This window comes from Platalea leucorodia (genome assembly GCF_965183815.1).
Source record: "Platalea leucorodia genome assembly, contig: HAP1_HAP1_SCAFFOLD_267, whole genome shotgun sequence".
Classification (NCBI taxonomy): Eukaryota; Metazoa; Chordata; class Aves; order Pelecaniformes; family Threskiornithidae; genus Platalea; species Platalea leucorodia.
Genome location: NW_028121305.1, coordinates 81,031 through 98,158, shown reverse-complemented (window position 1 = coordinate 98,158; position 17,128 = coordinate 81,031). Strand labels below are relative to the sequence as shown.

General features: G+C 53.4%; 1 pseudogene across 1 annotated transcript; it reads right to left on the bottom strand.

Moving 5' to 3' along the window:
- Positions 1 to 13,290: 13,290 nt before the first annotated feature.
- LOC309603947 (olfactory receptor 14A16-like) lies at positions 13,291 to 14,202 on the bottom strand (annotated as a pseudogene). Its single transcript has one exon. The product of its transcript is annotated as an olfactory receptor 14A16-like (transcript).
- Positions 14,203 to 17,128: the final 2,926 nt, after the last annotated feature.

Sequence of the window (17,128 nt, the reverse complement as noted above, 5' to 3'; positions counted from 1 at the left end):
CCAGCGAGATTCAATTACTTGGACCACCAGTGCGGTCAAAAAGGCCTTGCACAGGCATGGAAGAGGCTGAGGATCTCATTGCCTCACCTCCCCACCCCTTGCCTGGTAAGATCTGCCCCCAAGTCTCCCTGGCCCTTGAGTTACAGATGTAACTCCCCCAGGGTTACAGATGTACCCATAAGGTGCTTGGAAATGTGACCCAGGGCTCCCTTCTGGAGCATTAGTTGGTCACCAGGAAATCACCAGGCATCTCGATTGAGACATCTTCTGTCTCTCCATTTACTGCAAAGGGAAGCCTAGGCAACTCGATTAGAGGTAGACATCTGCGTTGAGGTGTTTGGTGTTGGGTAAGGACAATCTTGTCCCTTTCTGCACCTAAAATAGAGTGACAATTCACGCACCGCGGAGGGAATGTGAAGGGAGTGTGTCTTGCTGATTTCGGGACTCCTTCCAGAAGTGCTGGTAACACAAATATGTTGGCCATGCAGAAACAGAGCGTTTCCCTGAAGACGGTCACCCTTCTTCTCTGGAACGGTTGAGAGAGCTCAGCCCCTCAGAGTGTGACCGGCTGTGTGAAAGGGCGAGCAGTGGCAAGGCCAGTCCTGGGCAGGGAGTGTTTGAGGGCACTGAACTCCATGTGAGACGCAAACATACTGTTTTTAATGTTATAGGCCTGATTATGACAGAACAATTCAGAAAATGTCAAAAAATAAAATGAAGCAACGAAGAAATTAAGGAAACAATTTAAAGGGAAGGAAATGTTCTACTTCTGTGGTGGGCTGACGCTGGTTGGATGCCAGGTGCCCACCAAGCCACTGTATCACTCCCCCTCCTCAGCTGGACAGGGGGAGAAAAATATGACAAAAGGCTCATGGGTTGAGATAAGGACAAGGAGATCACCATCAATTCCTGTCATGGGCAAAACAGACTCAACTCGAGGAAATTAATTTCATTTATTGCCAATCAAAAGTCAGAGTAAGACAATGAGAAGTAAGAACAATCTTAAAACACCTTCCCCCCACCCCTTCCTTCTCCCCGGGCTCAGCTTCCCTCCCGATTTTCTCTACCTCCTCCTCTGCGAGCAGTGCAGGGGGACAGGGAATGGGGGTTGTGGTCAGTTCATCACATGTTGTCTCTGCTGCTCCTTCATCCTCAGGGAGAGGACTCCTCACACTCTTCCCCTGCTCCAGCGTCGGGTCCCTGCCATGGGAGACAGTTCTCCACGAACTGGTCACACAGCTCAGCTAACATTGGTGGTGTCCTCTCCTGGGCACTTTGCAGACCAGCCCAGACCTTTCCTGGCTCTTCCCATCTCCCCTGCCCTCTCACCAGCCCAGCCCCACAGAGCAGCCCAGCCTGGGCTGGCCCCACGGCAGTGCCCGCCGCAGCCCACAGCCCCAGCCCCTCTGAAGGGAGCAGAGAAGGGTCAGCCTCCCCATCAGCCCCAGGGCTGGAGGCTCACCCTGGCATGAGGAAAGGGAGGTTAGGGAAACTGCAGGATGCATGGTCTCTGGTCCAGGAGATGCCACAGACTGACCATGCCCCATCATTGCCAGTCCCCCTTCCCACGCCAGCACAAGAGTCCTGGCCAGGGCACAGAGCAGCGTGCCCCAAGTGGATGCCTGCAGAAAGAGGTTTCTCTTTCTCATGGATTCCCCCCTGCAGGCACAGAAATGCTCCCTTGCTCTTTTCCCTGGCCATCCCTTTCCCCTGGCCAACTTGTCTTGGTTCCCACCCAACGCTCTCCACAGGCCCCTGAGCTGGCAGTGCTGCTCTGAAGAGACCAGGTCCTGCTGTTGTCAACAGCCATGGCTCCAGGGAAGCAGCAGCCCCAACATGAAGGTGGCAGAAAGGATCTGCCCACTGAGGCAGTGAGGGGCAGCCCCGAGGCCGACGAGTGCCTGCTCCTCCATGTGGCAGCTGGGCTCGTGGCTCCTTGACCCCTCCTGTATGCTGGGGCTGCACCCTGAGCTCCAGAGGAGTTGTACGAGATGGGAGCAGAGTCAAAGAATTTTCTGCTGGATTCTTTATTTTGTTTCCCTAGACAGGGAGCCTGGCTCCATATCTATGTGGGGTCTTTTACGTCAGAAAACTCTGGCAGGGGGGTAATAATATTACTTAAGTGGAAGTAATATATGAGATAAAATAAACAAAACTAAGAAATATATGATCAAAAAAGCATGCGAGCATTTCCTGAGGATGATGGCCACCTTACTGATGCTGCAGTAGTCTGTGTTCAAAGAGTTTCCGCAGGGCCTCTTTGATGTCTGTGTTCCTCATGCTGTAGATGAGGGGGTTCACTGCAGGAGGCACCACCGAGTACAGCACTGCCACCACGAGATCCAGGGATGGGGAGGAGATGGAAAGGGGGTTCAGGTAGGCAAGCATGACAGTGCTGACTAACAGGGAAACAACGGCCAGGTGATGGAGGCACGTAGAAAAGCCTTTGTGGCGTCCCTGCTCAGAGGGGATCCTCAGCACGGCCCTGAAGATCTGCACATAAGACAGCACAATGAAAACAAAACAAGCAAAAAAAGAAGAAGGTGCTAAATATAACGAGCCCAACCTCCCTGAGGTAGGAATGTGAGCAGGAGAGCTTGAGGATGTGGGGGATTTCACAAAAGAACTGGTCCAGAGCATTGCCTTGGCAGAGGGGGAGTGAAAATGTATTGGCAGTGTGCAGGAGAGCATAGAGGAACCCAGTGCCCCAGGCAGCTGCTGCCATGCGGACACAAGCTCTGCTGCCCAGGAGGGTCCCGTAGTGCAGGGGTTTGCAGATGGCCACGTAGCGGTCATAGGCCATGATGGTGAGAAGAGAATACTCTGCACCAAACAGGAAGAATACAAAGAAGACCTAGGCAGCACATCCTTCGTAGGAGATGTCCCTGGTGTCCCATAGGGAATTGGCCATGGATTTGGGGACAGTGATGGAGATGCAGCCCAGGTCAAGAACAGAGAGGTTGAGGAGGAAGAAGTACATGGGGGTGTGGAGGTGGTGGTCGCAGGCGATGGCAGTGATGATGAGGCCATTGCCCAGGAGGGCAGCCAGGTAGATGCCCAGGAACAGCCAGAAGTGCAAGAGCTGCAGCTCCCTCCTGTCTGTGAATGCCAGGAGAAGGAACTCATTCATGGAGCTGCCATTGGACACCTGCTGTCTCTGGGCATGGAAACTGCCAAAGGAGATAAACCAGAAAAATTCAGAGAAGCTTCTCTGAGCAAAATTTGATTCATTCATTCGAAATACCTAAGGCAGCTTTTCTTTCCTGGGGGACTGTTATGCAGCTCCGAGGCTTCAGCTGTGGTTTGTGCTGGCTGAGTGTGCTGTGCAGAGCCGTGCCCTCTCCCCAGGGGCTCCTTGAGGGTCAGCCCTGCTTTACAGCAATGACCCATGGAGGCAGCAACAGCCCAGTGTGTTTGGAGGGAGGCTTCCTGGGGAGGAGTTCCCTGTGCTGCACTAGAGCGCAGGGTGAAAGCTCTGAAGGACGCTTTCTTCCCCAGAGGCAGGTGGGAGATGAGGTGCAGCAAATGTGTCTCGTTACGCTGTGTTTTAGTATTCAGACACCCCCATCCCACTTGGGAAATACTCTTGGAAAGGGTCAAATTCCCACGTTGTGCTGTTGCTCTCAGTGTAAACCTGGGTCAGTGCTCCCATGCAGGAGGGCTGCTCTGTCCATCAGCCTGGTGCCCAGCTGCTCTGGGCTTGCACCTCTCACAGCTGGAGGACGACTGCACACAGAGGTTGCTCCAGAAAAGCCAGTGGACTGTCCTGGGAGCAGAGGGGTCCTGTTCCAGGTGCAGATTTCAAAACACCTCTCCTTTCCAGCACAGCTCTGCAGAGTATGACGGAGAGCACAGGACAAGGATGCTGATTGGCATTGGCAGATCAGGTGCTCTCAGACATCACCAAGGTCCTACAGGAGAGCTGTGCCCTTCTGGAGTGATGCTCACAGCCCCGCAGGACTCCCTCTCCAGCCTGATCAGGTGTCTGAAGGTGCTGTCTGCTAAGGGAAGCAGTGTCTCATTGCCCAACCACTCATTGCAGCCAAGAAAATGAAGAGAGGGCTTGGGCACCTTGGTCCCATGGAAACACCTCCAGGGCAGCGCCCTCCAGGTCAGGGCCAGAGCAGGCACTCAGCACCCCCACCCCTTGCCCCACACCACCACTGTTACTGCCAGAGACCCCAAGAGCAGGAAGAAGAGCAGCACAAGCATGTGGAGAAACAAAGGAAAACCCTGTGACTCTCCTCCTAAGGGAAGCAAGGAGAGGAGAGGCAGCCAGGCACTCAGGAAAGCCTTCTGCTCACCCAGCAGAGCACAGCACCTCCCGGTTAGCAAAAGCCCAGGGCAGTCGCTCTCAGCCCCTTTGCCCTGCAGAGGGAAGCGGCCCCGTGTCAGGGGAGATGCCCCTCTGCTGTGCCAGAGCTCTGGCTGCAGAGGAGGCAACTCCTGCCCTGGACCACACAGCCTTGAGGGCAGAGGCTGTGCTGGGTGGGAGACGAGAGCAGGGGTCTTGCTCGGAGGAAGGTGTCTGCATTGGAGGGGATGATAGGGAGCTTCCCAAAGGCTCCCTCCCATGACATTGCTGGTTGGAGTTTCCTACAACACTCTGCCCATGTGTTTGCAGCCTGGAGCTATCCCTGGTGGGAACTGTTTTCTCCCTCCAAGTTTTCCCTGTCAGGGATCACAGACCCCATCAGCAACTCCTGTCTGCTCAGCTCTCACCTGAAGAAACCTCCCCGCTCCAGGCACTCTCTAGAGGTACTCCCCGTTTGCAGGCAGTGAGGAGTAGGGCAGACAAACCCTGCTGAGGAGAGCAAAGGTGATGCTGGTGCTCTCTGGAGGTAGAGGAGGGGATGGAAGCAGTTGACTTGCCTCCCACCAGACCTACTGATCTCTCAGGGTGGCAGCTCAGGACTCTCAGTCTCTCTCTCCAAACATAGCAGCGCCTTTTCCCTTTTTCCTGAAACAGCAGGAAACTGAAAGCATAGACTCAGGAAAGCTCTTTACCTTCAAGGGATCCCCTGCCTTGCTCTTCCTCTGGAAAAGTCCCCTCTGAAATGCCCTGGGCAGCTCTGGCTGCACACCCTGCCCTCACCCCTTCCCCTTTGTCTAACATGAGCCCCTGGGCTGGGAGGCCTTCTGACAGAGCCCGTAGGCTGGAGGCTATGAACGCTTTAGGACACCCTTCCAGGAAAGCAGCTGCATTGCCCTGCACCAAGAGACTTACCGTGACAAGGGCTGGAAAGATTTCTTCCCTTGCAGCTCTCCTCTCTCCTCCCCCTCCAGGCTGCCTTTAATCTCGCTCTGCCCTACTCCTTTTCCCAGAGCCCTGCAGCGCTTGGCAGAGGAGTTGCTCCTTGGCAGAGCTGTCTCTCTGCACTGCTGCCTGCTTCCCATGAGCTCCCTCCACCCCAGGAGCCCGTCTTAGCCCAGGAGGAGAGGACCTGCCCAAGACATCACTTGCTCTGCCCCCCACCCCACTCTGTGCTCCCTCCAGGTGTCCCTGGGGCTCTCCAGGAACCTCCTTGGGAAGAGACTGAAGGAATCACCGATGCTGCCTGTCTCACCTCTGCAGAGACGTTTCTTTGCAGCAGTAGCCTTTCTCCTCTCAGAGTCACAGTTAGGTCTGAGAATCTCCCTTCCTTGGCCCATCATGAGACAGGACACCTGGGCACTGGCAGGGAGGCATCTCCTTTACCCATGCTGAGAGAAGGCAATCAGCTGAGTCAATGGAGGCATCTCCTCCTGGATTTGTAGTCCTGCGGCTGGAAGGGACCTCAGCTGCCTCCCATGCCTGCCACAAACCCACAGGAGGTGAGATTCCTCTTGCTTCAGTCATGGTGTCTACTAAAAATAGGCACCTGCACTCCTTTTCTGTGGTCCCAGGGTCACGGATGGAGATGGAGACGAGGAGTTCACACACAAACACCTGGTGACATCTGAGGTGCCATGTGTAGTCCACGATAAAGGAGCAGTACTGAGAGATTGGGAAACATCTGGTGGCAGCACCCCGCAGCCTGGTGAGGATGCCAGGTGAAATGACGGCAGATGCCCACATTTAGGACATCACCACCCGTCCCTACTCACGCTGTTCAGGGCCGCCTAGAGAGGTGTCCAGCTGACCAAATGGAGGTCTGTGCCAGAGGGAGAGGGAAGTCTTTCTCTTTCTCCCCTCCTTTAGCTGTATTGACTAGCTGTCCATTCCCTGTAACAAGAGTTGTCTCCCACAGCCCCATGGAGCCTAACCTAATTCAGGGCAGCTGCTCGTTGAATGGTCAAACACAGGCCTGTATGGCTCTGTGAGACGCCAAGGCTCTCCACCAAACCTGCCTGTGGCTGGCAGGGACAGCACAGGACCTGCAGGGAAGCCATGTCCCCTCCGAGCGGGTGCGTGACAGACACCCCAGGCGCCATCTCAGATTCCTTCGGTGCTTGTGTGCAAGTGACTGATTGCCACCCCTGCAGTGAGGCCAGCCCTGTCTCATCTCTATCCAGCAGATGCAAGGCACTGCATGAATAAGAAACACATTGCACTGGGCTCTCCACTTGTGGGCCTATGTTCTCAGCTTCTTCTAGTTCTCCTCTGCCCCATCCTTTACTCACCCTCTGGACGATACAGTCTTCAAAGAGCCCAGTGAATTTGGAGTGTGCCTAGATCACAGGATGTCCACACCCAGGGACGCTTTCAGCAGCACCTTGTCCTTCCAGGAGATCAGTGCCTCTCTCCACCAGAGTCCCTCCAGGGCTGCAAAGACACCACAGACAGCAATGGCCTCTCCTGCCAGGGCTGCCCAGCCCAGCCCTGTTGCTCTCTGACCTTGGGGACAGCAGGCATTGCTCTCTTTTGGGGCACCTCAAGTCTTTCTTACTATGCCATCTGCCATCCGCTCCAGCATGTCTCTGCCATGCAGCAAAGCTTTTGCGCACATGGTGTCGTGGTTTAACCCCAGCCAGCAACTAAGCACCACGCAGCCGCTCGTTCACTCCCCCCCAGTGGGATGGGGAGAGAATCGGAAGGGTAAAAGGGAGGAAACTCGTGGGTTGAGATAAGAACAGTTTAATAATTGAAGTAAAATAAATTAGAACAGTTAAATAGGCAAAGCAAAAAACCGTGCACGCAAACAAAACAGAACAAGGAATTCATTCACTACTTCCCATCGGCAGGCAGGTGTTCAGCCATCCCCAGGAAAGCAGGGCTCCATCACACGTAACGGTTACTTGGGAAGACAAACGCCATCATGCCCAATGTCCCCCTCCTTCCTTCTTTTTCCCCCAGCTTATATATACTGAGCATGACGTCATATGGTATGGAATAGCCCTTGGGCCAGTCTGCGTCAGCACTCCCCCTGGCTGTGCCCCCTCCCAGCTTCTTGTGCCCCCGGCAGAGCAGGGGAAGCTGAAAAGTCCTTGACCAGTGTGAGCGCCACTTAGCGCCTATTTAGAGACAGCTTAGCACTACTTAGCAAGAACCAAAGCATCAGTGTATCATCGACATTGTTTCTCATCCTAAACCCAAAACACAGCCTCATACCAGCTACCAAGACGAAAATTAACTCTATCCCAGCTGAAGCCAGGACACATGGGCTCTTGGGTGCTTGGTGTCCCTGTTCAGCATGACAAGGCTGAGCTTGGCCTGGAGCCACGGCTCAGGGGCTGCAGCCCAGATGTGCAACACTCTCCTCTGACTGGGAACAGCCAGGAGGAGCTGGAGCCCCGAGGTCTGTCACAAGCTGTGACTTCTGAGGCACAGTGGGACACCTCCCACAGCTGGCGTGCTGCGATGGATGGATAAAGGTTCTTCACGAGACACAGGCTGGGAGCATCAGAAGAGGAATACTTTCTGTGCGAAGGAGTTGCTTGGATGTCGGGAGCTCCTTGCTGGGAAAGTCAACAGGTTGGGTGAGCCCTTGTGGGTGAGGATCGGAGGAGAGGCCAGTTAGGGCGACATCGTGATGGGAGATAAAGAACTGGTGATCAAGGGGAGGAGGTGGACAGGCTCTTACTTAAGCAACCTATGGAAGTCTCCAGATCAGTGACATGGGGCTCTTTGAGGGGACTTTAATGACCCTGACATTCATTGGAAGGGGAGCACAGCACTGTGAAAACAGCCCAATAGGTTTCTGGAGGGTGTTGGAGCAATTTCTTTGCAAAGCCACCAGCTGGACCAACATAGGTGATGCTCACCTGGATCAGGTCCTTGCAAACCATGAAGAGTCAGGAACTGAGCTTGGCCTGCAAAGATGAGGACATTTTCTCCACATTTATGTAGTATGGGAAGATTTTCATCAGCTGAAATGTTTGAGTACTGTTCATAGAGAGAGAATGTTTTCCTGTGCTGCCATCATGAAACTCTCCAGGATGTGTACTGCTCTCGGGAGAAGAAACCTTGATCTTCCCGGCACTTGCTTGGCCACTGCTCTGTCCAGTATGGAGTGTACAGAATCTCACTAATCTTCTAGGTATTCCCACATGTCCTGATTCAACTGACCCTTTCTCAAGTCATCTTCTCCAGCAGACTGTCTGCACAGATGCCTTTTTGAGTGTCCCTCTGGTTTTCCTCCTCCCATTACTCTCCATTCCCTCAGACCCCTCCCAAGTACCCAGGTGCTGCTTGGAGCTTCAGGCAGTTGAAAGCTTGCTGCTCCTGTCTCCTGACTGTCTCTGTAGCCAACTCCTTCATTACCTTTCTCTCTGTGCTTTTCCTACTAATCTCACTGAAGATTTTCCCCTCAAAAGTACAAGTGGGATTTAGTGGAGGCAACTGGGACTTCATGGACAGCTGAGGAATGTAATTTATTTTTTTACTGAACTATTCTTTTCTTTTTGATTTTTGTTGTTTTTGTTCTTGTTAACTAAGAGAAATGCTGTGTCTCTGTGCAGCCACTTCTCCAAGGAAAGCAGAAGGAAATGGAGGCTGAGACACTCAGGTCCAGCCTAAGTGGGAAAAGCTTCCATTTGAACATGAGTGATGTGAGTTTCAGGTGACCGGTGAGAGAAATGGCAGGTTGGGGTGGGGGGGATGAAGAGTGTCTCTAGAGTGTCTGACAGAAAGGGTCTTGCTTTTCCCGCATGTTCATACTTCATCTTGAGACCCTCGGGATCAATATGACTTGGAGACTGTCTATATCATTTATTCTGTAAGCAGAAAAATAATGAAAATGCATAAATCTTTTAAAAATGTTATTTCTTTTTGACATCTTCTCATTTAGACTATACTTCTGAACTCTCCCTAATGAACCACCCAAGAAGGGAGGCATTAAAGAAAACTGCAGAGGGCCATGGCATGTTAGGGTAGCTGCATTTCCGTGAGCCCTCTGGTGCCAAGTTCCCGAACTGCAGCTAACAAAAGGAGATTGAACAAGTCGCGGAAGAAGCCTTTAAAATGTGATTCAAATCTCCAGGACTCTGAGGGTGCCAGTGGGCCCCCTGAGAGCCATCACAGGTGAAGCCATGAAGGGAAGCATGGCTGGAGGTACCCCTCCCTGGGGGCTGCCTTAAACTGGCAAGAGGTCAGCACTGGTTCCAGGTGACCAAGGCAATGTGCAGGTGGCTCTGCTGCCACGTCAGCCCTTGATGGGTTTCATCCAGAAGGATGGGCAAGCTCTGATCCCTGGCACCTGGGAAGGGAGATCCTTTTCCTCATGCGTTGCTCAGGGCTCTTGATGGAGCAGTGTGATGTGGGGGTGTGCGATGATGAGTGCAGGACAACCCTAGGAATGCCTGGACTCTAGGGGGGATGAGGAAGCATCGAGGCCATGGGGCTGTAAGGAAATGGTGTCCCCTTGTGGCTCTTGGTGGCAGTGACAATACTCATAGCTGAGAGGAGAGAGACCTTGGTTGTGTTGGGCAAGTCCCAGCCCCACCAAGGCCCTCAGTCATCCCCACCAGGGGCTCTTCCATGCTGTCCCATGCCTGCAGCAGTTCTCCTGCAGACTTTGGCCACCCCCCAGATTCCCCACCTCACTGTGTACCTAGGCTTTACATATGTCTTTTTGTGCTCCCTGCCTTTTGCTTCTAACACAAAGCGGTGGTTTTCTGGGGATTTGCCAAAGCTGTGAATCCCCAAGCAACACATCAGGCTGCTTTCAAAGCTAATGCTCCTCAGTCACCTAAGGTATCCCAGCACTGTACTTACTTATCACAGAATCATAGAAAGAATCATAGAACGGTTTGGGTTGGAAGGGATCGTTAAAGGTCATCTAGTCCAACCCTCCCTGCAGCGAGCAGGGCCATCTTCAATTAGATCAGGTTGCTCAGAGCCCCGTCCAACCTGACCTTGAATGGTTCCAGGGATGGGACATCTACCACCTCTCTGGGCAACCTGTGCCAGTGTTTCACTGCCCTCATTGCAAAAAAAGTTCTTCCTTATATCTAGTCTCAATCTCCCCTCTTTTGGTTTGAAACCATTACCCCTTGTCCTATCACTACAGGCCTTACTAAAAAGTCTGTCCGCACCTTTCTTCTAAGCCCCCTTTAATTACTGAAAGGCAGCAGGAAGGCCTTCCCTGAGGCTTCTCTTCCCCAGGCTGAACAACTCCAACTCTCTCAGCCTTCCCTCACAGCAGAGGTGTTCCATCCCTCTGATCATTTTCGTGGCCCTCCCTAGACCAGCTCCAACAGGTCCATGTCTATCCTGTATGGAGCGCTCCAGAGAAAAATGAGAAAAAACTTATTTTTTTCACTAATTTTCCAGGAGAAAAAAATTGCTTGGGGGGTATTATGAATGTGCATAAATATCTGATGGGAAGGAATGAAGACAAGGGAGCCAAACTCTTCTCGGGCCACTGTCAAGATAAGGGCTGATGGACATGGATAAAAACACATGACATTCCCTCTGAACCCAAGAAAACACTTTTTCACTGTCAGGGTGGTCAAACACTGGAACAGGTTGCCCAGAGAGACTGAGGAGCCTCCATCCATGGAGGTATTCCAAACCCACCTAGACAAGGTCCTGAGCAACCTGCTCTACTGACCGTGTCTCAGCTGGGGAGTTGCACTTCATGAACTCCAGAGGTCCCTTCCAATCTCAACATCTCTGTCATTCTGTGAGTGTGAGGGAGAACAGTAAGACGGAAAGAAATGAACAGCACATAGCCTTGACAGCAAACACAGTGGGATCCTGTGGAGAGGGCCCACGCTGGAGCAGGGGAGAAGTGTGAGGAGGAAGGAGTGGCAGAGATGTTCTGTGCTGACCATAAGCCCCATTCACCATCCCCCCAGCTCCTCTTGGGGTTGGGGTGGGTAGAAGAATTGGGAGCAATGGAGTAATTTGAGCCTGGGAAGAAGGAGTGGGGTGGGGAAATGGTCTTGAATATTTTTCCTATGCTTTCTCTCTATCTGAATCTCTTTTAATTGGCAATAAATTCAATTGATCTTCCCCAAGTCATCTCTTCTTTGCCCATGACAGTAATGAGTAAGTGATCTCCCTGTCTTTATCTTGACACATGAGCTAGTCCACCTTATCTTCTGCCTTTGTCCTTTTGAGCTGGGGCTGTGAGTGAGCAGCTGGGTGGGTGTCTGGCTGCTGGCCAAGGCTAACCCACTACAGGACCAGCACAGCAGGACTGCTGTGTCCAGCCTGGGGCTCAGCAGCACAAGGAAGATCCTGACAGACTGAAGCAAGTCCTGCAGAGGCCGGAAGAATGGCTGGGGCCTGGAGCACATAATGGAGAAGGAGAGGCTGAGAGAGCTGTGTTTATCAGAAATCCCTCAGAGCCAAACACCAGAACAAGGACCCAGGCCAGCTGGGGAGATCTCAGTCAATGGAGATTTTAAAAATTGGTTGAGACAAGCACCTGATTGGGCTGGAGCTGTCTGAGAAGAGGCTTGGCTGAGAGATCAGCTGTGGGACTTGGTGTGTGATGAGAGTCAGGAGAAAACTCGTTTCCTTTTGATTAATAATGGCAGTGGAGCTGGGTATGACTGAGCCCCAGAGGAGGATGGGGGTGACCATGCAGCAAAGGTCCTTCCTCAGAGCTGGGGTGTATGGCCAGAGATGGAAATGGCCAGTGGGTGGGACAGGTCTGGGACAATCTTCCTGGGGCAGCTTCCCCGGGGTGTTCAGGGACCATGGCGCAGAACAGGCCCCTCTCTTCTGCACCGTTGGTGCCTTGCTTCCTTCACCATGACACCTGGCTCTGCACTGGGAGTGCTGGCTGCCCCTACCCTGCACACTCACACACCTTAGCTCTACACTGGTGTTTTTCTCTCCCGGGCTCTTTCCAGCCCAGCCCAGACCCTCCCCACCTCTCCCCACCTCCCCTGCCCTCTCCCCAGCCCAGCCCAGCCCAGCAGAGCAGCCCAGCCTGGGCTGGCTCCATGGCACTGCCCAGCGCAGGCTGCTGCAGAGCTCTGGGCACTCACCCCACAGCCCCAGCCCCTCTGAAGGCCACAGCAGCTGCTGGGGGGCAGGCAGCGGGGTTCAGGCTCCCCATCAGCCCCAGGGCTGCTGCTCGCCACAAGGCCATGAGGAAACAGAAGCTAGGCACTCTCTGGCTCTCCTGAATTCATCTTGTAGGTGAGCCCCAACCCTGACTGAATTTTCCCCCTCCTCTGCTGCCACCAGCCCCACTCCCCAGGACAGCACCAGAGTCCTGGCCCTGGGGTTCCTCAGGCACCTCCTGTAGCTCTCCACTCTCCCCTCCCTGTGCCTGCTGAGTCCGCACTGACTCCCATGGCACTACAGAGTCCTTTTTCATGGATACCTCGATTTACTGCTTTACTTTGGGGGAACTTCACATTTGAGGGTGTTTTACCTTCTGAGTCTCCATTCATTCCAACCCCAGGGCACGTGGGAAGTCCCCCTCCTCTCCTCACCCCTCCAAATTCATTTCCAGAGAGTCTGGTGTATGCCATGAGTCCTGTCATACATGAAGCAACCTGAGGAGATAATGGGGAGCTCATGGACCATCTCCCCTGCCATTGGAAACCAAGAAGAGAGCCTTTAAAAGCAGAACTTTTGATCCAATGGAACTCAACATTATCATGAGCTTAGCCTCAAAACCAGTGAGAACACAAGGAGAACAGAAACGAATTCCTTGGATATTTTCTTGGCACTGCACCCAGGAGATCTCCTTTAATCAAAGAGCTGCTATCTGACAGGCTACATGTGGCACAGTGTTGTGCAAGGGTCAGGCACAACAGGATCAAACCTCCACAGAAGGAGTATGAACCCAGACAATTATCTCTAAGTAGAATTATCACAGGAGAAAAAGGCAGACTTGTGGCCTAAGATAAACTCTGGGAAACATGCAGAGAAGAGGAGGCAGGTTATTGTCAGGGAAACATCATTTATTGGGCCCGTTTCCATAGGACATTTTTTATTTCCTTGTTCCTCATGCTGTAGATGAGGGGGTTCACTGCTGGAGGAACCACCGAGTACAGCACTGCCACCACCAGGTCCAGGGACGGGGAGGAGATGGAGGGGGGCTTCAGGCAGGCAAACAAGGCAGTGCTGATAAACAGGGAGACCACGGCCAGGTGAGGGAGGCATGTGGAAAAGGCTTTGTGGCGTCCCTGCTCAGAGGGGATCCTCAGCACGGCCCTGAAGATCTGCACATAGGACACAATGAAAACAAAACACCCAAAGTCTACAAAGACACCAACCACAAGAAACCCAACCTTCCTCAGGTGTGAGGATGAGCAGGAGAGCTTGAGGATCTGAGGAATTTCACAGAAGAACTGGTCCACAACATGGCCTTAGCAGAGCGGTAGTGAAAATGTATTGGCTGTCTGCAACACAGCATGGAGAAACCCAGTGCCCCAGGCAGCTGCTGCCATGTGGACACAAGCTCTGCTGCCCAGGAGGGTCCCGTAGTGCAGGGGTTTTCAGATGGCAATGTAGCCGTCATAGGCCATGATGGTGAGGAGAAAATACTCTGCTGAAATCAAAAAGACAAACAGAAAGAGCTGGGCAGCACATCCTGCGTAGGAGATGGCCCTGGTGTTCCAGAGGGAATTGGCCATGGATTTCGGAAGAGTGGTGGACATGGATCCCAGGTCGAGGAGGGAGAGGTTGAGGAGGAAGAAGTACATGGGGGTGTGGAGGTGGTGGTTGCAGGCTACGGTGGTGATGATGAGGCCATTGCCCAGGAGGACAGCCAGGTAGATGGCCAGGAAGAGCCAGAAGTGCAAGAGCTGCAGCTCCCGTGTGTCAGTGAATGCCAGGAGGAGGAACTGGGTGACAGAGCTGCTGTTGCACATTTTATCCCTGTGGGCATGAGGATCTGTTCGAGGAGGTAAAAGAAGTGAGAAGTTAGCGCTGACCGCTTTCAGAAAAATCTATTCAATTTCTTATAGAAAGCCCCAATACTGCCCTTCACTTTTCCAAAAGACCTTTGGTGAGCTCTGGTTGGTGCTGGCTGAGGGCGCCCCAGGGAGCAGGAGGCTCTGCTGGGGGCTCTGCAGGACTCAGTCCTGCCCTACAGCAACAGGTAAATAGGAACTCGGGGTGATCTCAGATTACATCCAACCCTGATATCAAAGAGCTTTTCAGCATTGTTACTCCCAGTTCACCTGACTGCAGAGCAGAGCTGTGGGGAGTTTGGGTTGTGTTCCCCCCAAAAGAAAGAGGCCACTGCTGGGAGCAGAGGAATGCAGTTTCCCAGTGCAGATCTCCAAACCCCTCACCCCATCTCATGGTACCTGAGGAGGATCTCAGCTCTGCCCTCCCAACCAGGGACACAGAGGGCTCATGACAGCTGCCCACATGCAGCCACCCAGCAGCATTTCAATGGCCTTAGCACCGAGGTGTCTTCTCCATGGGGCTCCTGCAAAACACAGAGGTGCCCTGGGAGAGCTGTGCCCTACGGGAGGGCAGCCTGCAGCCCAGCAGGACCTCCCAAGGACAGAGTCAACTCTCCTGAATTTGTTATGTCCTGAAGGGAGGCTGAGATCCCTGCCAGCCGCACACACTGCAGTCCCCAGAGCCCCACAGGTGAACAGGGTGCGAGCTGGATGCTTTTCCCCCATGGCCATATGTCCATGACAGTACACGCAGCGTTGGTGTCTGAGCTGCACTTGAATCCTCACCCCCCCACACCAGCAGTGAGTGTAACAGTAAGAAGAAGGGTGGCAGGGAGGAGAACATGCCAAAGGAGCCCTGCCAGGGGAGGCAGGAGAGGAAGACACAGTCAGACCCTTGAATTTTAACTCTCTTTGGTCGTCAGGCTGATGGGAAGGCAACCCATGGCCAAGTCTCCATGCCATTAAGGGCAGAGGCTCTGCTGTGTGAGTGAGGAGACCAGGGGATTGCTTCAGGAAAGCATCTGCAGTGCAGGGGATGGCAGGGAGATGCCTGAATCCCCACATCTCCTCCCTCTCCATGCTCACAGAACCCATCCCACCTGCTGTGTGCTCAGCTCTGCCCTGCAGGCACCTCCTGGCAGCAGGGCACTGCCCAGGGGCATCTCTGTGTGTGCAGGGGCTAAGGAGCAGCTCAGACAAGTCCTAATGAGAACTGAGGTCTCATCGCCTATTCCAGCGCAGAGAAATAGATTCCTATCTCCCACTGCCCACCCAGCCTATCAAGAGTGGATAAACGCAAAGCACAGATTTCTTTCCTTTCAGGCAATCCCCTACCTTGACAGCCATCTTTAAAATGACCTTCTGCAAATGTCCGCTGGGTGATGTAGAAGTCTGAGCAGCCCTGACCCACGCTGCACCCTCTGGACAGCAGAGGGATCCTGCCCTGCTTCCACCCACAGCTTCTCCCTACAGCTTTGAAGGGCGCTCCCTGGGCAGGCTGAGTGCTGACCCAGTCAGACGGCAGAGTCCCTGCCCTGGTGCACAGCCCCCTGGGGTGCAGTGACCCTGCTCTGAAGGACAGCCCTGGGCACACACAGGTGCACACTGATCTTCAAAACCCCAGAAGGCAGCAGCTGTATTGCCTTTTCTTTCTGATGGTGCAGCAGGGAAGTCCTCCTCTGCAGTATGTCCTCCTCCTTTACCCCTAGGGGAACTGCGAGAGTCCTCCTGAATGATCCCATAGGCTGTGGGATGTAGCAGCTTGTGGAGATTCCTCCAGGAACACCAGTTACATTGTCCTGCAACCAAGGACTTACCATGTAGAGGGCTGTGAAGATCCTGCTGTGAAACAGAACCTGCTGTGAAACAGGCTGAAAGAAAACACTTCTTTTCCCTCTCTCAGCTGGGGAGACACAATTATTCCCAGCACTGTCATTTCTTCTATCAGGAAAAGACTTGGGCAGGAGAATCAGCTTACCTTGTTCCATCATGACACAGGACAAGCAGACAGTGACAAGGAGGGATCTGCGTTACCCCTGCTGAGGGAAGGGATGCAGATGAGTCAATAGACACATCTCATTTGTGGGTTTGCAGTCCTGGGGCTAGAAGGGGACTTAGCTCCCTCCCACGCACAACACAAACCAACAGGAGGTGAGATTCCTGTCGCATCGGGTGTTCAGGTGGGCACAAAAGAGGCACCTGTGTGTGAGCTCCTTATCGCAGTTCCCATGCCTGTTAATGGGGATGGAGGGCAGGATTGGGCTGTTCAGACACAACACCTGGTGACGCTGAAGGCGTCAGGGGTGGTCAAAGATCTGTGCAGGCAACTGCAAGCTCTAATGGAGCCGTTCATACAGACAGGCCAACATCTGGGGGAATCCTCTTAGAGGCTGCTGGGAATTTTCTTTGGCCAACTGAAATGACAGCTGATGCCCCAATGAGGGCACCTGAACCTGCCCCCACTCATTACGTTCAGGAGCCTTGAGAGGAGACATGTGCCACAGGGAGAGCTCAGGCTCTCTCTTTCTCTTCTCCATCAGCTGTATTCACTAGGTCTCCACTCACTCTACCGGCAGTTGCCTCATGTTCATCCCCACATTGCCTTGCAGAGATCCGGGTGTCTACTCAATTTAATTTATAAACCCAGGCCCACAGAGCTCCATGGGATGCCAAGGCTTGCAGAGACAGCACAGGACCAGTGACGAGTGGTGTTCCTCAGGGGTCAGTCTTGGGACTGGCGCTGCTTAACATCTTTGTCAGTGACTTGGACAGTGGGATTGAGTGCACCCTCAGCAAGTTTGCCAACGACACCAAGCTGTGGGGTGCAGCTGACACGCTGGTGGGAAGGGATGCCATCCAGAGGGACCTTGACAGGCTGGAGAGG